Source organism: Apteryx rowi, unplaced genomic scaffold (assembly GCF_003343035.1).
Source record: "Apteryx rowi isolate R43461 unplaced genomic scaffold, aptRow1 scaffold_49, whole genome shotgun sequence".
Taxonomy (NCBI): Eukaryota; Metazoa; Chordata; class Aves; order Apterygiformes; family Apterygidae; genus Apteryx; species Apteryx rowi.
This window is the reverse complement of record NW_020450749.1, coordinates 257,715-280,621: the sequence shown is the minus strand read 5'-3', so window position 1 is coordinate 280,621 and position 22,907 is coordinate 257,715. Positions and strand designations below refer to the sequence as shown.

The 22,907-nt window shown below is 39.0% G+C and overlaps 1 long non-coding RNA gene across 1 annotated transcript in view; it reads left to right on the top strand.

Annotated features, from left to right (window-relative positions):
- Nucleotides 1-15,701, top strand: part of LOC112972406 — a 33,119-nt gene extending 17,418 nt beyond the window's left edge. The window contains exons 2-5 of the long non-coding RNA XR_003255671.1: nucleotides 6,912-7,038; nucleotides 12,722-13,122; nucleotides 13,692-13,899; nucleotides 15,446-15,701. This is a non-coding gene — a long non-coding RNA (uncharacterized LOC112972406). The remainder of the gene's footprint in view (nucleotides 1-6,911; nucleotides 7,039-12,721; nucleotides 13,123-13,691; nucleotides 13,900-15,445) is intronic.
- The last annotated feature ends 7,206 nt before the right edge of the window (nucleotides 15,702-22,907 follow it).

Genomic DNA, 22,907 nt, shown 5'->3' with positions numbered 1-22,907 from the left:
CAGGAGGGATGTGAGGAGCACGAAACAGTCTTGCTGTGATAGCCTGGCATTCCTGTGTGCAACCCATAAAGCCCAACTGCGAACTGCATCCGCCTTAGGGGTGGTGTTAAGAGGTGCTAGTGGCCGGTCCTAGTGCAGCCTCCCACCTGTCCTTGGATGGAGCCGGGGGAGCGTTTGTCTAGACCAGTCCCAGTGTTTGTCTAGAAATGAGGAAAAGTTGATGCTGAATGAGTGTGGTCAGGAAGTGACACGGACTGTGTATCTTGTTAAGGCAGTGGAAATGTTTTTTCTAGATGACTTTTTAGTCTTGGAATAAAGGCAACGTCAGACAAATGGTTTCTCTTCCCGTTCATCTAAAATATGTATTTTAAGGCTTACTTTTGTGGGAAGTTATACCTGCTTTAATAATGTCTCTCATTGTTTTCTTTGTCCTCTCTGTCCCTTGTCTCGGAGAGCAGTTTGCCAGGATTATGGGAATTGGGGCATGGATCACATTGCTGATATCAGTGAGAATCATGTTCGTGCATCAGAGGGAAAACTTCAGAATGTTAGAAACAGAGATATTCTTGATCCTCCAGTACGTAAAAGGTGCATTGTATTTCCTTTAAGCAGTCGTCTCTCATTGTCCTCACATCCTCACAGTATCAGTGAGGGATAAACTCTTCTTTCAAATTTACCAGAGTAAACTCACAGTAGCTATGCTGAAATTGTACAAAACTTGACCTAGCTAGAACATCTATTAATTTGTGTTGCCATTGGCACAGTATATAAGGTCAATGCTGTGTATTACAGCTATAAGGTAACAGCCTTGCAGCAAGGGAGCTTTGCATAGAGAAGCTTTAAAAAGTAGTAGTCTTTTCTCCTGCCATTTAAAACTTTCCCAGGGGCTAGTATAATGGATTGTTAGAGAATACAGTGAATGCATGTCATGTATGCGGGCAGGTAAAGTGATTTAATTTCAATAAATTGGCTTGGATAAGCAAGAACAGCAGGCAGTATCCTTTGCTAACCTTGGAGCTGATTCATGTGGAAGCCACATATTCACCTCAGAAGGTGTCTGATAACCCCAAATGAATTCACACCAGCACCGCTACGTAGAAAGTAAGATCTTGGAGAGATGTTCTGGGATAGTCACAGGTAGGATTACTTAAACATACCATTGGTTATCTCTGTAGTTTTATATATGTACACCAAAACCGGGCTCTGTATCGTCTTTTCTGATGGATTAGGATTTGGCAGTGGTGCAGCCCCTTCAGTTAGAGCGATCGTGGCAGCCACAACTCTGCAAGCCCTGTTCCCTTTCCCAGGAGTTTCAAGGAGATACACTGCAGTCTGCCTGTCCCCTCCTGCAGCGTATACCAGAGGAGTCAGCAATACTCCAACACCCGCTAGTGTCGGTCTCCTTCCAGAGCCCAGGGCTAGGACTCCCTGCCCCTCTTAGGTGCAGGCAGGTCAGACCTATGTAACGAGTCCTGGCTGCGAGTTTGTGTTGGGCTGGACGGTGAACAGGGATGAACTCTGACGGACTCCTGCAGCGATGGCAGAGGTCCGCATGCGAGACAGCTATACTGGCACACTTGACCTGTTATCTAGATAGCTTGTTTCACTGAGAGGGAGGGTGGCTTTCTGATACCTACGTGAACTCTGTTTTGCTACTAGATCTGCATGTACACTAGGAGTGCTTTGCTGTCATGGCTTTCGGGATTAGGAAAGCTGTTTTGGGGTGTGGAAAGCCTTGACCCTCCATGTCCCACAGCATGCAGTATTTTATGTTTCTGAGCACATCTGCACAGCAACTCTCAGCTCCCCGGCTCTGATCCCACCTCTCCCTTTCCCAGTCAGAGAGGTGCTAGGAGTCCTCTAACCTTACAGAATCTGCTCATGAAGGCAGAACTTGTCTTYGTCATGACAAAGAGTTGGCAGAGTGGCTGGTTACAGTCTTGTGGCTTTAACTAGGACACTAGCGCCCAGCTAGCTGCTTAAAGCCCACGATAAAAAGCTGTTGACCAGCATGATACATATTAAAGAGGCTAGACCATAAGCTTTAGCTTCACAGCACACCGTTTCTTTATATTATTCTCTCTCTATAAGGCCTAGTGGGCAATAAATCCACATTCTTTAGTCAGCTGATTTGCACACCAGGTTTTTTTTCCATGTAAAACCCACTTTCCATTGGCTTGTTAGAAGCTGCACTTCAAAACGTACCTATTTACACAAAGAGAATGTAAAAATTAAAACTAATAGCAAATCGGGCATTCTGCACTGTACTTTGTAAGGATCAGTGTGTTCCTTTAAAAACAGAAATTATGAACTTCTGGGCATAGGAAACTGGGAAAAATGCCAGTACAGGATAGAACGAAGATTAATGCTGGCAGGTCATAAGCAAGTTTTCCACATTTCCTTTACAGGATCTATTCAATCAATCTGTTAAGATTATTTATGGAATTTATATAGGATATTATTATAAAGGCTGCCAATGAAAGATTGTCCTCCTTAACCTAAACTGTGGCAGCTCTTATGTTTCAGCGTGTGGCTTCTCCTGTACAGAACTGCTACTGTGCTGAGCAGTGTTCATGTGAAGAGAATACATTTCTGAAGGGATTATGCTGAAATTGCCCAACTTGTTTCCCTTTAGGCTTAAGCTAGATTTAAATTTTGGCTTCTGGATGTGAAAAACAAACACATTTACTTGCTGAGTTGCTTCCTATTCCCAGGAAGCTTTTTCAAAAAGTAAAGATGAAATTCCTTTAACACTCTTTTGCTCGCACACCTAAATATAGGAGTGAACTCCTATGAGCAGAGACAAATCTACCACGTTAGGGTAAATATTAGCACCTCACACATACCATGTCCCAGTTTTTTATGGATGCTCCAGTTTTAAAGTTGTAGCCAATTATGTCTGAAACTAGTGGTTTGTCCCAGTTTCACTAAAATAACCCATTACATTTATGAAGTGCCTATTATCTCAAGTTCTTGCAGCATTTTACAAGTGGTAATATCTGATACCTGTACAAACTGGTGGGAGATGGAGGTGGCAATTGGAAATAGAATTAAAATGACAATAATACTGATAAGAAAAAACAAAGTATTGTTCTTTGAATTCTTAGAATTAATGCATTTGCTTGAATCTACTTGCATTTTACATTAGCTGTGATCATATATTGAAGCAAAGTCTAGAAGAGCAAAAAATGCTAACATTCTTTTTCTTTTTTAAATTTCTGTCAGAAATACCTTTGATTTCAGGATAAAAACCGGATGAGTGTTGCCAGGATTCCCTGTGGATTTCTATTAAGTCTCCTAGTAAAAATCCATTGTTCTTATGCTTTTTAATGATGGGATTTCTTCACTTTTGGTCGATTTTATCAGCTTAAAAAAGCTACTGTTCTGTCTTTATTTGGCAGACTTTCTCAGCCAAACAAAAGTTCCCAACAAATTAATTAAAGATTATTTCCTACTTTCCCTGGCATTCCTCAGTAGTAATGCCAGTTTTTTCAGAGTTCATGCATGACCCTCTCTGTAAAACTCTATGGTGAGCAAAAAACCCCAAAGCTTGTCATAAATGTATCTTTGACTTGGTGCTATTCAACACAATGCAGTTCCATTTCTTATTTTCTTTATTCATTGGTGAGACAGGATTATTCTTAATCCTCTCAACAGCCTCATATTTGTGATATGCTGGCATCTTTTCTTAGTATTGTGGTCTGTCAGTTATTACAGAGGCTATCAGGGAGATGTGTATAAGACATTTCAAATTGTTGAGCTGGCAAATGTTTACTCTTAGTGGCTTTTGATTCCTAAGGAAATTCCAAGGGGATTTGAATTGGTCCTTTGCTATTTGGCTTGCATGTTAATTTTGTGTGGTGTTTTTTTGGCTGGGGTATGCTAAATATCTGTATCAATGGAACCGTTGGATTAAAAATGCCACCAGATGTAAATCGAAGTGTTTTGCAAAGCAATTTTGGTAATGCACAAACAAACTTGATAAACAATCCACATTGTAACCATTCTTTTATAGCTAAATTTCTCTCCTACCCACATAGGAATAGTGTTATCCCACGTCAGAGATGCTAGTAATTGTAGGTGGTCTTAATGCAGCTATAAAAATTGCACCTAATTCTTTTCAACTTGAGATTTGAAATATTGTTCAGCAGAAATGATATGGCAAGTTGCAGAAGGCTAATGAGGAGCTGGATTCCCTTTTCGGTGGAAGCAACAGAAATTTTGCCTGCTTCACAGTAGGAAACTTCTCACCAATTTGCAGAATTTCCCAAATCTCCCAGCAGGATGTGGGAAACTTGTGCATCTTAGAATGAATCCATTATTCTCTTCCCTTTTCCACCTCCAGGCCCGTGGGATACAGCTATAGCATAGCAAACACTGTATAACTCTTTGTGGGAGTCTGCCGGATCCCACTCTGTACAAAGACTGGGCTGACATTATGCCCTCTGCAGAACAACCCATATATTGCTCCTTGATTTACAGGTTCTGCATTATTCCATTTCTAGCCCTGGGCCCTGATACCCACCCAAGTACGGTTGAAGCAGGCTTCCACTGGCCTTGAGTGGGTTGTGGTCTGAAGAATTGGAGGCAGAAGCAAGGAAAGTAAGATGAGGAGGTGTCTAGTAAACGGGGCACTGGCCTTGCACTTAGGAGACTGGGTTTGCTTCTGAAATAGTCTGTGACTTTGGATAAGGTACCTCCTGTCTCTTTTCTTGCTTTTTGTCTATATTGTCTTTTTAAAAGCATATGTTCTTCTGAATAGGAATGATCTCTCAGCACAAGTTTGCATGGCGCATTGTCAGAGGGACCTGGGCTGCAGTTAAGGTTTCTGGTCTCTACAGTGCCACGACTAATAACTTGCTTGGTGTCCTGCTGCTAGGAATTCTTGATGAATTGCCTATTCCTGAAACTGCTACCTCCCTTTTCCCTCTTTTGTCCAAGATTGCTATGTGTCTGGGAAGTGGAGTGGGAATGGGGAAGGGTTGCTTTTGTCTTTATCTTTTTTGGTTTTGTTTTCTTTCTTTGTAACATTTTCTTATCCCCTGTGGCGAAGGAGGTGTTATATGGCAGTAACTGCCCTGGCACTGCTGTATCACACGCTTCTCTCTGGGAGCATCAGCAATCAAATTATGGAAATCACATGGAGGGATGTGTGTTGGCTCATGTGTAACTAGCTTTTCCTCTAACTTCTGAGGTTCTTTCTGGCTTCTTTCTGAGGCTTGACTCTTTTCTTGCAGCATTTCACTGTTTTCATTTCCTTCTTTGCTTTGAAATATAGGACCTCTTGGATTATTGGATCCAGCCTACCACTATCACAGGTACAACAGCATTCAGTCCCTTTCCTATATCTGCTAAGCTCTATCTTAAAAAGAGTTGCAATTACTCCCACTGGAAGGCTGTCTTAAAATCTGCATATCTCACACTTAAAAGTATTATTAGATTTTGTCTGTGCTGCTGCACCCAGGATAGCAGAGTCCTATTCTAAAGATGCAGCATGTGATGGACAGAAGTTTTTCTACTGAGCTTATTTCCCCACTTTCCTGAAAGACATAAAGTAAGTCAACAAAAATATTTTATATTATTAGAACAGTTGTGCCTCCACCAGTAATTTTGCTGGCATAGCCATGTGAACTAAGGTGGTTTTTTTTTTTCCCCACATTCCTACCCCATACACTGTGTCGTCAAAGCTTTGTAGAATGGATGTAGCCTTATCTACAGATAACAGTTGTACCATTGTAACTGCATTGTTTTGGAAGCTGCTTTAAGGTATGGGTCCGGTCTGAAGGCAGGTGGAAAGAGAGGGAGAACCATTTGAGTGCCTCAGGTCGCCTGCAGGGAGAGGGAAGTGCCACACAAGGAACCAGGGGGAGGAACAGCAATTTTTTCTCCTGCAGGTAGAGTGGAGAAGGCATTCAAACCCCCATATCTTTTCCCAGTTCCTATGTTGCTCGTATGGGGACTTGACCAAATGGGATTGGCAATGAACTGTAACTAGGTGCCCTTAGCCTGCCTTGACTGCAGGTTGCTTTGCTATGATAACGTGATCCTGTTCAGTCATGTGCCTTTGCTCTTGGTCAAAACAATGCACCTCCTTTTTTCACCCATCCTTAAATAATCTGACATGTTTCCATAGGACGAGGATAACACCTCACCAAATAAATTGCTAATCCAATTTAGTAACATTGATACTTTTTTTTGGTGTGGACAAAGCCTTAGTAAAAATTTAAGCTCCCTCAAGCTTAAAATTTTCTAGCAAAATTGACTGTGACCTTTGTTAGGCATCTGATTTTTCTGTTTCCTTGAGGAGTGTTTCAGCGCTCATTGCTTCAGGGAACAGGAAAGCAGGAAGTTGACCAAACAGTTTTCAGGCAGATTTGCTGCCTCTAGATGACAGCTGCTTTCACTGAGACACTTCCCTGCAGGAGCTTGGAAGTGGCTACTGGGAATGAAGTTCCTGCTTGGCGAAAGTCAGAACAAGAAGATTCTCAATTTGTGAAACAAATTCAGGACATGTAAAACTAACAAGATTCAAACAATGTTGAAAATCTTTCTCAATCCCCATTGTGTTAGTTAGGAGCTATATTTCTCATTCTATTCCCTCTTACCTGTCTGAGAAATGTGCTTTCCTCGTTTTTGACTATGTACATGCTCTTTGCTCTCAGGTCAGGAGACGCCCCTCATGAGACATGATTACAAATATTTGCGCTTGTTGTGCCAACATATATTGCATTGATCACTAGGGACAACTAAACTTGCATCTAAATTAAAGTCTGCATCTTTTAAAACACTTACGAGAATGAACACTGGCCACAGAACCACAGTGCACCGTAATACCACAAGACCGTTTTAGTCACCATAGATGCTAGTGAAGCCTAAACTACACAGAGGAATTTAACCGAGTTGTCTTTCAGATGTGCAAAATAGATGTGAAGTTCCAAATTCTCCTGCTCCGTGCATCTGAATGCTTCTGCTACCCCTGGCCGAATGTTGTGGAAGATGTACAGCATATCTTTCATGCTGATTAGCAAGCGAATGGAAGTAAGTCAGACTCCTGTTATATCTTTTCACTAGGGAGACGACCGAGGCTGAGAGACTGTAACACTATAAGCATCCATATGTGTACCTTACGTTACCAGGGGGAACAGCCTCATTCGCTTGAATCTGTGTGAAGTTAAGCATTTACTTAAGTGTCTCCAAGGCTAGTTGTAACTTTGGATGTCCTAACAGTAATTTAGGCAGACTAATCACCCTTTATGTACAGCAGATGAGATTAAATGTCAGCTTGGTTAAGTCAGCATGAAAAGAGCTTCAGGGAAACTTGGGCTTTCTGGTTGGTTGTTTTTGGTGCCAGCACTGACTACCTGTTCAGTTGGTTAATTCCCTTCAGGTCTATCCCTCTGTGAACTCAAGTCAGTAATGTGATTAATATTAATTAGAAGAGTTTGAGACTTATGGCTGGAATGTGCTATGTGCTATTTCTACTAGTAATATTAGACAGACATATTCTGAACAGCCACTATCTTTTAATTAAGCAGCTTAACTGGTTGCATATGTTTGTCTCTGTTTATCCATTGAATCGCTTTAGTGTTCTTCACCATTCTGGATGCTTCCAAAATATTTTAAAAGATAGGATATTAATACACTTTGTTCACAGAGATCAGGAGCCCCCAACAAATTGAAGTAGTTATTTTTTTCAAATTTTTCAATTATCTAGAATACTTTAAATACATGATTTTCTGAAAATAAGTCATACATACTTTAATTTGTATTTACAGTGTAATTTAACATTATTCACAGGAAATTTTATCTTTGTCACAGCTGTGGTAGAGCAGCAATGATGCAATTGAGAGCAGTATTGGGCTGTTTACTGTAATTTATCCTGGGTATTTGAAATACTGGAGTATACTGGTTATCTGGTTGCAATGGCTTTTTTTTCTTGATTGGTGCAAAATTAATTATTTCTGATGTTCCATGTGCAGCTGTTTTCCCTTCAGAAAAAGAGAATCAGTTTGGGGCAAAAACTTAAAATGAACAGTGAAAGATCCATGAATTGGCACTTGTGTTTGCAAGAATCTGAGTAACTTATCAAGTAGAACAGGAATCAAAATCTTTAATGGTCCAAATGCAAAAACTAGCAACTCCAGCAGAAAATCATTAGACATGACCTTCTTGCAAACTGGAATTACTAAAAGGTAATCTTAGGCTACAGCACATTTTAATTAACTGAATGTCTGTCTCTGATAGATGGTGGTTTCTGTAAATATTATCTTCATATACAGTACTGCCAAGGAAGTTGATATAATCTTGAATTGCAGTCATCTTTCTCATGGGCAATTTTTCTTTCTCTTTCGAACAGAATGCAATCTCCACACTGACCCCTGATAGTTGCATTACATTTTAGCCAGACTACTTACCATGTCTAGCTCATGTGGAGAAATGACTTTTAACTTTAAAGTTGGCTATCTCATAAAAATAGTGATATTTTATATCCTTCTCTGCCCATGAGGCTGTCATGAACTACTGACAGCTTTACTTTTTGTTGGTACATTGGCATAGATGCATAAAAGATAAACTGTAAATTCTCTTATGTCTCTATGCAGTAGAAGTCATGTATGGGGAAAGTCAGAGCAACTATAGAAATAGCCACCATTTACAGATTTGAGAAAGACAAATTAATGAACAAAAAAGTACAAGATCTTAAAAGCCAATATTTTGCCTTTCACGAATTCTCGTTTATTATTCACAGAAAAGATACCCATAATGTAGAAATAAAATGCTTGAGCAACAGTTGGTTAAAATGGGAAGACTACTTAATTCTGCAATATTTATTGTACCTGACTTTTTTTTTCTTCATTCTAAAAACTGGTCTTATAAAGTCTTAATTAGTCTTCCTCTAGAATTGGTGGAACTATTCATCAGCATCACTAATATTAAATCAGTTTTTATCACTGAATAAAATACAGTGCAAATATAGTGTAGAGGAAATGAAAAACTTAGAGTTGAAGAAAATCACCAATGATTTCCAATTATTTGGAGGTCTCAGTTTCTCAAATAGACATTTAACTAGTTAAAAAAGCATACGGCATCTTTCATAGAGGCAGTGGTATTGCAACAATGGACAAGAGAATCACGTCATCATGCAAATCCCACCTGGAAACATGAGATCATCTTGTTTGCCACTTCTGCTGATAGAAGGGTGTTGTATACTTTCAGAAATATATATTTCAGGAAGCTGGTCTTCCAAGGTGAAATGTGGCTATGTAAGGAACAACAGTGGACTCAATAGGGTGCCAAGGTAGTAGTGGTGAGCTGAAAGTGCTTAACTCTCCTGGTAGTCCAGCACACTCTGTTCAGTGTTATTGATGGTGGTAGAAGTCCTTGAATTCACAGAATATAGAGAAGAAATTTGGACCATGTCAGTAAGGCAAGTATTTTATTTTAGGAATGAAGAAAAGCTGTTTCCAAAGGGAGCGATATTTCTGTTTAATATTGTTTATTCACTCTTTGAGATGTGATATGGGAGTGTCCTCTAGCAAAGGTGAAAATAAGAAACAAAATTACATGGCTTTTCCTTTCTCCCTGCACTTTTGAGGGGACTCAGTGGGAAGCACACACAGCCTTTTAACTGGGTAGGATATTAACAGAGGGCTTTCCCAGCCCATGAAGTAGTATGTCTCTTCAAATGCACATGCTGATGAGCTTTGGTGGCTTTCTTGAACCAGTAATCAACTCTACTTCATTCATTGTAAATGGTATAATGTTTTGCATTTAGAGAGTGCATTTCATCCAGAGCTTTACAAATACTCATTAAGCCCTGAAACACTGCTGTAGAATAGATGAATAAATTATATGGGGGAAGTAATCATTAGAAACCAGTGTTGCTTTGTCAAATGGTGTACAGTTTTCATGTAACCAAGTACTTAAGTGCAGCAAGTCCTTGACACCTATTTTCACTTTCCTATTTGAATATTCATTTGGCTTAAGTTAACATTTCATCCCCACATCTTATCAGAATTCAGATTCATCCTCTGCTAATGGAAACTGGCTACAGACTGCTACAGACAATGGTTGGCATCAAATAAAATTGTTCTTTGTTTCAAAACTATGGTTAGAATTCAGTGGTTAATCAGATGCTGATAGCAAACAGTCGGGATTTCCTTTACATTCATGTGGCAGTACAAAAGACAATTGATACGTGGCTAACGTAAGATTCACTCTTGACATCCTATGCATCCGAGTTGAGCAAATTGGGTTTTGTCAATAACAGTATACAGCCTATTGTGACATGTCTAGTTTTTTTTGAGTTGTATTTCTTTCCCCTAGTACAAAACAGTTGTGCACTGAATGCTGTTACAGACATATCTTAAATTCTACAAGTCTTGCACTTGGCAGGTGCTACCTTTTACTCTTTAAATTTCTATAGAATGTTAAAACCAAAAAGAAGGATGCTTCCAGGGACATATGGTAACTATGAAACTGTCTCTCTTAAATATCCAGCCTGAATCTGATCCACTTTGTTAATTACCAGATGTTTTTCATTACATTGGCATCAGCTTAAATTAAACTAGTTTAGTTGGGGTGCTCATATTAAGGAAAAAATAACCATATGGTATCCTTTTTGCTAGTCTTACCAGTGAAGCCAAGATTTGAATGACTATGAGTTGGAGGTGCACTTGCTTGTTCCACCAGGTCCTATTAGATCTGAACTTAAATGCTCACAGAGCAGTGGGTAAAAGCCTGCAATATCTTAATTCATTTTATAACTGCTTTACGGACTGTAGAATACTTGTTTTTCTTGATCTTGATTCACAAACAATAATCTTAGGGGAAAAAAATTTCTCAAAATAACTACAACTTAAAGTAATTAAGTTAATTTCCCACTGACTGTACAAAATTTTAATTCTTTTTAAGAGCTTATATGACAATCTCATCGTTAACATAAGTGTTTTTTAGCACTCCAAAAGGAGGTAGTGATGACAAAAAATGGAATTTTTTTACATAATTTTATTTTGTTTGGTTTGCTTTAGCAACAACCTCAAAAGCAGGGTTAATTGGAATAATGACCTTTGACCAAGGCATTTCTTGTGAAATTCATCAGTATCTGGAAAAGATGGCCTGAAGGAAAAATGTTAGCTTGTTTTGTTTCTCTGGAAATGCTTCAGGCCACCACTGTTAGTACTACAGCAAAGCTGCACCTTCCACTTGGGAATTACACATTCCCTACAGATTTGCATATAATGGAAGAGAAGACAGGAGTAGTTGTGGCAGTTTCTTAAAAAGTCTGTTTTCACTGTGCCTTTGCCAAACCTAAGCCAGAGACATGTCTTGTAAGGATTCATTTATGTATTCAAAAATGAGTACTGGTTTTACACTGTTACCATGGGATGGCTATGGCAGGAAATGTGCAAAACACCCGCAGAATTGTTGTTGACAGAATACAGTTCTAATTTTATCAAGTGTAACCCCTATGTGATATGTTGTTAAGCCAGCTGTCAACATTTCAGTGAATGAAATACTGATTTGAAAAGTGTGCAGTGCCCCCAAAAAGGTACAATAGTTATGCTTGAAAAACAGAACGTGAAAGACATCTGCTTGACTGAAATACGGGAGCGATTATTGCTAAGTCTCTGAAGAACAATTAGAGTTGTTTTTTATTAAATTTTCACATTATGATTGACACTGAACTGAATCAATCAATATATAAATTCAGGTTACAATGATCTAATAAGATACTGAGAAAGATAATACTTTACAAAACAATCTGTGGAAAAACTCTACAATGCTGAGCCTAAAACCTAAATTTATCATTTTACCAACTGCCTAGCATTTGTTCTCTTCTGTATTTAATCTGTTTAGCTACTATTTAAATTAGATTTCAGAAGACTATGTAATTAAGAATTGTGATATAATTCATCATTAGTAGAGGTCGCATCCATTAGATATCTAAATAATAGAAGTTATTTACAACACCATTTTAGATTCTCAGAGAGTTTTAACCATTAATCAACAACAATGGAGAGATGTCAAAGTATAAAACTGAATCAGGTACAACAATATTCCAGTCTGATAAATATCAGGATATAATTTGTTGGAATATATAATTCTCTTTAATTGCATGGTAACTTATTTCACTGATTTAAAAAAAATATGTATAAATCTATTTCAGCAGGGTTTTATTGAAAGCCATATATACAAATATTTTTATATATTTGTATGTGTTTAAGAGATATAGGCAAAGGTCTTAGTCCCTCAGAAAAGAGAGTATCAAAGAATAATTTGTTGAAAGGTAATACTATAGTAAATGAAGAAGAATGTTTCATGTCTCTTAGTTCAAATAAAATAAGGGAGGAGTTCACTGGACATCTTTTTTTGTACAAGTCTATTAATTGTTTACCTATTTCAACATGCATATTTTAAAATGAGAGAATGAAAAGGTGTGAAGCATGTATAAATGCATTAAATTACAAAACAGTGTTTTGCACCCCGCTGACCTGTTCAGCAGTAAAGTAAGCCGAGGCATTGAGTCTATTTTGGTCTCTTATATAGAAGGCCACCTACACATGTTTTAGAGGAGTGAAGAATATATGAAGGTAGAAAAAGCATCTTTTCTTTAATACCCTGTCTCAGTCCAGTCAGATTCAAGACCTCTTCTTAAGACATTGCACAAAGTTCTTCTGGTATTTCTGTTTTAAAACTTACCCACACTATTTTGAATGTCTAGAAAATGCAGTCCAGGTCTGTGCAATGGCAAGCTGGGTCACAGGCATTAGCAAACAGCCTTACTGCTTTGGGATCCAAGCTGATGTCTTGAGACAGCACTGCCCTGGGGAAATGCCCAATCTCAAGGGACTGCTCACAGTACTCGCTTCGCTCCGTGGATCTGTACCTGGGCAGTTAGTGTGGAGCCGCTGGAGGCTGGGAGTTTTACGGCTGACGTGGGTCACGTGCGAGCCCCGTGAGGCTGTGCTGCTCGCGTCAAGGCCGGCTCCCGAGCAGGGGGCCGCAGCCGGGCAGCGATATCAGCGTGAGGCCTCGTTTGGCAGTGCTACCCTGAAGACCATTTTGAAACTCCAAAGTTGAAGCCATGCTTCTGCATCCTACCCCATTTTCTGAGGAAGAAGAGTAAGTATCCAGCCTTCAGCCTTTGACTTATCTAAATACTGTGTGTGTTTCATTACATCTGAGATTGAACTGACTTCCAAGCTTTAGTCCTGCTGCCTTTTTATTGTGGGAAGCGAACATTACTAAGAGAACAACATAATAAAGGCGAAATGATGGAAATCTGTTTACAACCTGCAAGGAAACTCCTGTGGCAAAGCCTGTATCAAAATTAAGCAAGAACTGGGACATTTCACCAATACCAGATTTGCAACTTATAGATTTATTTTTTCTCTTCTCCTGGAAAAAAAAAAATCTGTCTTTTCTTTCTAGTTTTGTTATGCATGATTATTTTTCTCCTTATCCAGGCAAAAGAAAGTTTTAATTCTCTCTTACCCTGATTTGGGCTACAGGGAGAAACAATTAGATGAAGACATGTAGGAGGATCTTATGGAATATTTGGGGGGGAGAGGGGAAGATGAGAGAGACTTCTCTTGGATTATTTTAGTTTTGTTTCTGTTTAAAATATGCTTTTCTGTTACTATAGCTACTAGCTGTGTTATGCTCACATACAGATGTTTTATCATCTGTAGGAACTGATTGCTGCTTCAGACCATCAAAGCCAGAAGTAGAGGGGATAAATGTGTAGCAGGAGACTCTGGAAAACCATGAAAGAACCTGAGTCCAGGATAGGAAGAGACAGGACTGGACATAGAGGACTGGCAAGAAGTCATGCTTGCTAGGCTTGTGACAGCAGGAAGAAATAGAAAGAGAGTTGGATATTGGGAAACCTGTGATGAGGTACGTACCCTTTACGTTTTCAGAAAAATCAAGGAGCCTAGTTAACCCTCAGTTATCTCCTGCTCCTGGAGATAAGCAGGTAACTGAAATCTTAGATTCTCCTGCAAAGCAGCCTTTGAAAAAGGAACTGGGAGACCTCAGTGGGGAGAGATTGCTCTGTTTGGCAAAAGCTCCTTTAGGAAGAGGCCTGGGAGCTCAGTGAGTTATAAGCTTGCTGAGAAAATAACATCTCTAGGAAGACTGGGCAGAAGATGCTAAAATTGCATCTTGTCTGGAGTTTTGTGGGAGAGTTGTTATTAAGGGGACTCCGGGTAGAAGCTTTGAGTCTTACAATGCAAATCAGGAATGAACTTCAAGAGGTTCCTGGGTAGTGAATTTGGGGGACTTCAGTTTCTTTAGAAAAAGTCATAATAAAGATCACTAGGAATGTGTGACATTCTGCTTGCCCTGGCTGGGGTGCGTAGTTGCAGAAAAGGCAAATATGATAATCGTGGTTGCCAGAGGTGCTAGAAAAGGGTAATAACCAGTCATGAGGTGTTGCACAAGACAGTGGACTCGAAGCTGGAAAAAAGCTTTGATGGGGATACAGAAGTGAGATATCATGTTGGGGAGAGGAGGAGCAAAGTGCATGGTCAGTCAGGAAACCTCAGGCTATTCAACAGTTGTATTTAAAATTTTAAAGCTTTTAGTCTTAAAGGTCAGTTAGAGATCCATCTTTCCTTCTGTCCCATTTCTTCACTTTGCAAAAGCATCTCACCTTCATACTCAAGTGCACATGGCTGCGTGATAAGAGTGTTATCACACTGTTATCTGTTCTGTGTTGTTCATGCACGCAGAACGACTTCAAGTGTCTGCTTTAAAACAAACCAAATGTTGACAGTCAGATACATGCATGTTGAAGAACGGGGAGGCAGGGGGAATATTTTCACTACTGCCAGTGACAGGCACCGTCACTTGTGCTATTTTGGGACAAATGACAAAACACTTATTATGATTGTGTTTTATTGATTTTAGTTATTGATTATCAAAGATATCTTAGTTCAAGGATTCTAGCATTACATAAGTAAATTATTAGGACATTGTGAAATGAAAAAGAAGAGGGAAAACAAAGCAGGAAAAGAACTAATAGGATTGTGTTTCAATTAAATATGTTACAGTAATCGTAACAGCTATTGTGAAAGAAAACTGTAAATAGACACAGTGATCAGGAAATGTATTCATTCATTTTTGCTTTCACATGCATTTTTGTGAATTTTAGGATAAGCTTAACTCAGTCCCTGAAATATAAATCTTTTGGGCAATAGTATATTCAGGTGAGTGAGGTAATTGGATATATTCAGAGATTAGCATCTAAAAGGTAAATCAGTAGGATGTCTTTGAAAACAAGATTTGTAAGGAAAATAGAATAAGGTGAAATTGTTTTGAAGATATCTGCTGGCTTCCACAAAAAGATATTTTCAGCATGAACATACTTCTAAAAACTGTGGGGTTTTTTGGGAAAAAAAAAGTTTTAACTGAAGATAATTACCATTTTTCTTACTCCTAGGAGAGTTCAGCATGTTTTGGAAGGAGAAGTTTGGATTTATTATGCAGCAGGAGTATTGCCTTCTCAATGTCATTTTCCCATCTGTCTTGCTGAGCAGTGTTACAATCTCAGCTGATCCATGTGTGCAGTCATCAGTCAGATCATACTGCATATTGATACCGTAAGGCTGAATAATGTTCTTGTACAGTCTGCTATGCTCAATATCTTTCTCAAAGGAATTGTGGATACCATTTAAACTTGTTTGTATTCTTTCCAGTGCCCAGGAAAATAAATAATTCCTTTTTCAGTATTTGAAATTTCCTCAACAATAGATTTAACTTTATGTAATCTTACTTATTTTATGAGCTATACTTACCCTCAGGTACTCATAGAATTCTATTGCCTGATGCTAGTTACACAGAAATGTAGGGGAAACTCTCAATCTATTGCAGGGGGAGCAGGCTCTAAAAATCTTCCTTTGTCTAAAATTTGCCATCACTTTCTATGCAGCATAAATTGCACTGTGCACAAAATGCAAGAGATGTTTCATTTAATATCACTGTTTATGTTAAAGATACAACACAATCTTTTAGTGACAACACATCTACTGTTCCATTCAACATTTATTTGGCATTGCAGGTGATCAGTTATTAATAACTTTTTGATAATGAGGGTTTTCCAATATGCTTCATGAAAAAGCAGCCATTGCTCTCATTTTGGTAGAGACCTTGTATGTGTATTAATCCTGTTCAGGAAAGTACTGATATTGGAAAGGGCTGCCATCTTGCAGATGGTTTGCTTAGCTTCTGTACATACCATGCAACTCTTGCCACCCTTCCTTGTGTAGAGGTCCCCTGACTTCTGTGGATTTTGTGATCCAGCTGAAAAAATTCTAGATCAGGGACGAGGTGTGTGCGCTACAGTCAGTCCTGTCATTGGTAATACCGCTGGGCAAGTTCTCATATTTCCTAACTACCTCAGGTATAACTGCCCTTCCCCTGCTTGTAAATAATTGAGATCTTTAGTTCAAGTGGTTACCATATATTCCTTCTCCGGGCTAGATAGCTGATGGATAATGGTACTCTTTAGTAGATATCAGGTGATGACAATTTTTGATTCTCACTTATTTCTAAAAATCTTATCAGCTTCTATTTTCACAGAAATCTAGGCTAAAAGGGATCAGGTGAGATTTTCTGTTCCATAGCTTCTGATCTGAAGAAAAATGAGTATTCTTAGAAACCTCTCTGACAGAAGTTTTGCCTGACCAGTCTTTAAAAACTGTTGATTCTCTGTGTAGTACCATCTTCAAATTTATCTTGGCATAAATCCAGCTGATTACTATTTGCCTTGAAATAGATGAACATGGAATGCAATTGATTAGCATGCATTAAAAAAAAAAGTTTTCATTTTGAAAGAATACAATAATGCTCTTAATCATTTCTGTACTAAGAAAATCCAGTTCCTTCAGTTGGATCCAATTCCCATTCTTTTAGATCACTGCTTTCCAAATATCTTGTTACTCTCCTGGATTTTTTTGTTTGGTATTCAAAAATTTTCTAATGCTGTGATCTAATTTTTTCTCAGATATTGAAGTTTGACTGTAACATCCCTAGGTGGTCGTTATCCCCTTCGAAAGAGATGTTTACCTATCTTCTGCAGTCTTAAAGATCAGAGAAATCTCCACATCATTTGCTTTGGCTAATTTCTCAAATACTCTCATATGAATATCAGCAGGTCCCATCAATTTGAATATATCTAACTTATCCAAATATTGTCATTTTTCTTCTCCTTATTCTGGTTTGTACTCCCCTTGACATAATTGTCCATATGAATTACAATTAGAAACAAACTCCTTTCTAAAGACTTGAGCACGAAATCATTAGCAATCAGCTTTTTGTAATCTCTTTTTTGCTTTCCTTACCCAGTAAGTAATGCTTTATCTTCCTTTGACTTGAATGTTTTTTCATAGATGCAACTCTTGTTATAAATAATTTTTGGACCTCAGACTTTAAAAAAAAAAAAAATTCTGCATGACCGATCTATTCCTTTATAGTATTCTTTTATCCAAAGGTTTGTGTTTGGCTCTAGCTTTGCATGGCCTGTTTTTCATTTTTCAGGCTATTAAGGAGCCCTATTGATGTCACTAATATTTCTGTTCTGCACTGAGATACTGACCTGAGGTAATCAAGTAAAGATATTCCCTTTTTCCTTCATAATTCCTTTCAGAGAGACCCTTCCTGTAAGTGTCCTAATTTTGAAGTCTGCCATTTTTGTGGATGGACAAGGGAACCTATTATTTTTATTGTGCTATTTTTTCCTCTTCGGAATCAATAAGGCTATTATCTTGAGATGACTTTTTTCCCATGCTGTTTGAGAATTCAGCAGTGAAAGTTGTTTTCCCTAATTTGAATAAATAAATCATAGCTGTTCCATAGTAGATTTCCTCCAGCATCTGAAATAATGCTGCATTTTGGAGAAACAGCATTAGAAATTTCCTGGAATAGGGATTTGCCGAACTTCTCCAAGACCTTTCATATTTCCACTTATTTCCTGATTAACATGCTCTTTCATCTGTAAGAATCACTGTTTTGATTTTTGATCTCTTGTCATTGCTGAATGGGAATCTCCCTGCATAATCTTGAAGAACAATTCAGTTGCACAACCTATATCTGAGCGTAATGAGTAAAAGAGTTGTGCAAACTGCTCTGAAATGGTCTTGCAAATCAATCTGTCTTGCTGTGAAACTTTTTGTTATTTTAATTCTCAGAGCTGGTAAATCATGCTAAAAGGCATACTACACATTTTGCAATATGGCTTATAAGCTTTCTTAACATAATAATTCAGATTCATTGTTTCTTAAATGCTCTGCCTCTGTCTGGGCTCTCACATAGGTTGTGCTTGCTCTTTAAGAAGTGTACAGGCCACAAAAAACTTAGGAAAAGTAATAATTAGAAGGCTTTTCTATGCATTGTAGCTCACTTCAGTTAAGTTTCTTCAGTTAAGTTTCCGAAATAGCAGCAGCTTGTGACCTCTGAGACCATTAAGTTCAAATATTCAATCCTTGGAAAAACAGGAAAATAGACCACTGGAGTACACAGCAGCCTCAAATCCAACTGTGATTCTATAACCTCCTAGACACTGGATCTAACTGTGGCTGATGGAAAACATATTTTAAGGGTTTTTTAGTTGGAAATTCTTATATAGTGTCTCTAGTATTAGTTCCAGATTCCTATTGTATGTTTTGGTGAAAAGTTAGAGCATATGAAGGGTTGAAAAAGTGCAGGGGAACATACAGACCTGAATGGAGCAGGGGGCTCCATTATTTCCACTAGTAAAAGTGTGTGTGGGGGGGGAAGCATGTGAGAAGATTTGGATGCTGGCAGTGACAGGGTGATCAATAAAGCTGAGCTGGGAGGAAAAGGGCTGAAAAGAAAGGAAAAGGATAAGGTGGGAAGGATGTTCATATTCAGTTGTTTGATTTTATTTTGGAAATAGCAAAGTGTAGATACAGATTTTGGCATACTTTAAAATATACCACTGCTTTCCCAAGGCAGAAGAAACTTACTAAAAGTCATCCAAAAAGTGTTTCCAGAGGATGTAGACAGAGCAAGTAACACTAGTGGTGCATTCATGCAGCTGTGGGGTTCGAACTTGCAGTATTCAGGGACCTCAGCATGTTTCCCTGAGTTACCCAGGTATGATGAAAGGAAACCTGGAAACTCTTTAGCTTTTAATAGAAGCATAATCTTGCTGAATATGCATATTTCACTCCCTTTTGCTGAGTTCCTGATGTTGTGGCCTGAATTTCCTAGCTTAACCCCAAATAACTACCTCTGCCCCAAGAGGGCAATGAATGATATGTCATAGAAAATAAACTATAGGTGACTGAGATCAGCCAGGGAGTACTGGAGCCAGTTTTGGCATCAGCTATATTCAGAAAAATCAGAAGAACCTGGTATTCTTATTAATGATGCTTAGGGACATTCTCAGTCCAGTGCTTTAATCAATCACAAACTTGCCTCCTGATGAGCCCAACAAAAAGTCAGCTTGTGGATTTTTATCAGTTTAGAATATTTTTCAACTTGACATTAAATGATCATAGTTTTAAAATAGAGCTCTGCTAGCTACTATAATAGAACATGGTTTTCGAATGTTGCGTATGTCTGAAACTAACAAGTAGATCTAATAATCTTCTAACGCTGCAGACTACAGGATGCATCAACTCAACATTTGGTCATATGACAAGTCATAAATTGAAACAGGGGAAGTTCCCACTTCATGTAAGGAAAAAAAAATTCACCACAAGGACAGTCAAGTACTGGAACAGATTGCTGAGAGAGGCTGTGCAGTCTCTGTCCTTGCAGGTTTTCAAGATCCACCTGGACAAAGCCCTGAGCAACCTGGTCTAAATCCAATGTTGACCTTGCAGGAGGGGAGAATAGATGACCTCCTGAGGTCCCTTACAGTCTGAATTGTTCTGTGTTTCTAAGATTGAACATTTTCCTTCATGTTAAGAAAAACCCTCCTTTTTTTATTTCATCCATATGAATATGGAGTGGTATTGAGCAACGTTATTATTAAAAAAAAAAAAAGCAAATGGTTAATTTCAGCTGGTCCCATATAAATACTCTTAAAGTACATATAACTGAACTTAAGGTAAATCAGTGGTTTCTTCATTCATACTCAAGGTGAAAGAAAAGCGGTTATTCAAGATACTATTATCAATAAGATAATTTAGTAATTCTCTGGGATGAAAATGGGTCTTTATTATGCAGACTAAAGAGATCAAATTGATATTGGGAAGTCACTGTCTTTTGTAGCAAAACTGAAAAGTATTTTTCCAAATTTTTTTGGGAAAAAAAAAGATTTTATCTCATGTGCAACATATAGGTGGATTTAAAGCTGCATGGAGTTGTGAAAAGCATTTCCCAAAATTTTAAAAAGGCCCTTTTACCTGATGGAATGAGATTGATTATCCACTGTCTTTTGTATTGCAAGAGGAAAATCAAATGAAATCACCAGCTTGAAAACAAACAAAAGGAGGTGATTCTTCATACAAAGTGCAGGTAGATGAGCAGCTAGGAACGGCTTGCCACAGGCTGTTTTAGATGATAAATGTTATGTAGGCTGGATAGGTTCACAAAGGAGATATCCATTAGGAGTTATCAAATGCACAGAAACAACATCTTGCTCAAGAAGTGTCTGTGTTCATAGCTTCTGGAGGCAAATACTAGAGGCAGAGGAAGAAGGGAAGCAGGTGGGGAGATGGCTCTTAAACTCTCTTCTAGCTCTTGTTCTGTATTTGAGACAGAATGCTTGGCTAAGCAGATCTTTGGCTTGACCCAGTACAGCTACTATTAGGACCTGGGATCCGCAACACAATGTTTATTTAATTAATTTAGTACTCATTAGAAATACAGAAGCCTATCTTATCACAGTGGTCTAGTGGCCAAAGTATGGCAGTTATAAGCTGACTTGAATGAGTTCGTGCAACTGACAGAGCATGAAAGGCTTGCTCCATGGCATCAAGGTAAATTAATCGCTCCAAAGCAGGAGACTGTTTTATCTCTTCTGCACAGATCTAAACATGCAATGACACTAAGCAATTTTTATTTGATTTACTTTATAATTGGATGAGAACAGAACTTATTGCAGGTACTTAGCACTGTGATAACTCACTTCTAATCATATTACCAGAATAATTCAAAATTGGTAGGGTTTCAAAGAAAAGCAGTGCAGAAGTTTTAGGTTTCAAAATTCTGACTTATGACAAAGAGCTGGAAGATAATTCTGCTCTTTAATGGAGGATAAACTAAAATGTGAATTATCAGAGGATGAAAATGTTAAGGAATAATTTATGATAGTGTAATATAAGAGGGAATTTAATCTGTAGTTGTTAAACAAGTGCAAAACTCTGTTGGACTTTCAAAAACTGAAGAAAATCACCAATTTCTTTGTCAAGCCCATGCTTTTTCATGTGCAACTGAAATCCAACCACTTTCCAACATTTATCCCACAACGTGTGCCACAAGAATGACCATTCTGGGTCTAGCACAGTATCATGCTCTCCAACAGTGGCCAAAAGGGGGAAAGGACTGACCCAGCCATTTCTTGATGCTCTGTGAGCAGGCTGTGTTGCCTGCAGCACCTATAGGAACTGCTGCCTCCAAACATGCTCGCTGGTGCGTGACCCCATGTTAGGGCATGACTGACACCTTCAGCACCTTAAACACCCCTGACTACAGCCAGGTGCATCTAGCATAGACTCTGTGGGCCACCAACCCACATGAGGTCATCCCAGTGCAACATGTTCTCCTGTTGTCTGAAGTTCCTATGAAGTAGAGCAGAACAGAGTCCTCCTACCCCTTGGTGCTGCTCTTCTTGTGTACTTAGAAGAAAAATAGTGTGTATGTATTCTCTTCCCCCTACAGCAATTCTCTTGCCTCTTAATCCTTCCCTATTGCATGGGTTCTCCCTCTCCCCCACAGCTGTGCTCCCATTGCCCTCCTCCATTTTTCTTTACTCACCTGCCCCCAGTCAAGCCCATTTACCCTTCCCCACCCCTCTGTGCAGCCTGACTTTCCTCTATTTAACACTCTCTGTCCACCCCCTGAGCTTCCCCTGAAACATCCCCTCTTCCCAGCTTTCTGATCCTCATCTCTCCCCAGGAACAGTATGGCAAAAGAGCACACGGCCATGGTTGGGGCTCCACCACTGCTGCATTAGAGAGAAGCAGTTTAGAGTGCTCCACTCCGACCCTTCTCAGCCCTCCCCTTTCTGTTGACTATTGCTGCAGTTATTACTACTGCCAAGGCAATGCTGAGAGGCACAGGCTGGGACTCCTCACTCGGGACCCATCATTGCTCCACTGGCTGGCATAAAGGACCAGAGGAAGAAAGGTAAGAGCCCTGATCAGAAGGAGAGTAGCCCTGCCCCCTCCCCCCCCTTTTCCTATCTTCTCATCCACTCTGAGGATGTGTCTCCTCAGCTGCTAAAGTGCATTCCCAAGTGACTGCAGCTTTGCCTGGAGCACTTTCTATGTCCTTAGCTATAGACTCTCCATCCACCAGCACCAGGATTGGTAGGGATTTGAATGCCACAGACTGAATTGGGAGGAGTAAGGAGTAAGTTGGATTCATTAGCAGGCTTTTTCATGTTACTACTCCCTCTTTTTCTAGGTAATTTATGAATACAGAGATTGGCACAGGCCCTTGTAATACTTCACTGATAACAACTCTGCCTTGTGAGCTGACCCTTTAACTGTCTCTCTGCTATCTCTTAACCATGCAATGATCTTACCTCTCTTTCAAGGCTAATGAGAGGTCTTACTCTCCTTACCTTCCACCATTGATGGAAATACATCTCTGGCCATAATGGAAGTAAAACACTGTTACACCCATGCTTATCATCCATTTTGTCATGTTCTGGAGTGTTACATGAGTTGCTAGGAGTCAGACTGCAAGAACAGGAGATTCATCTGGAC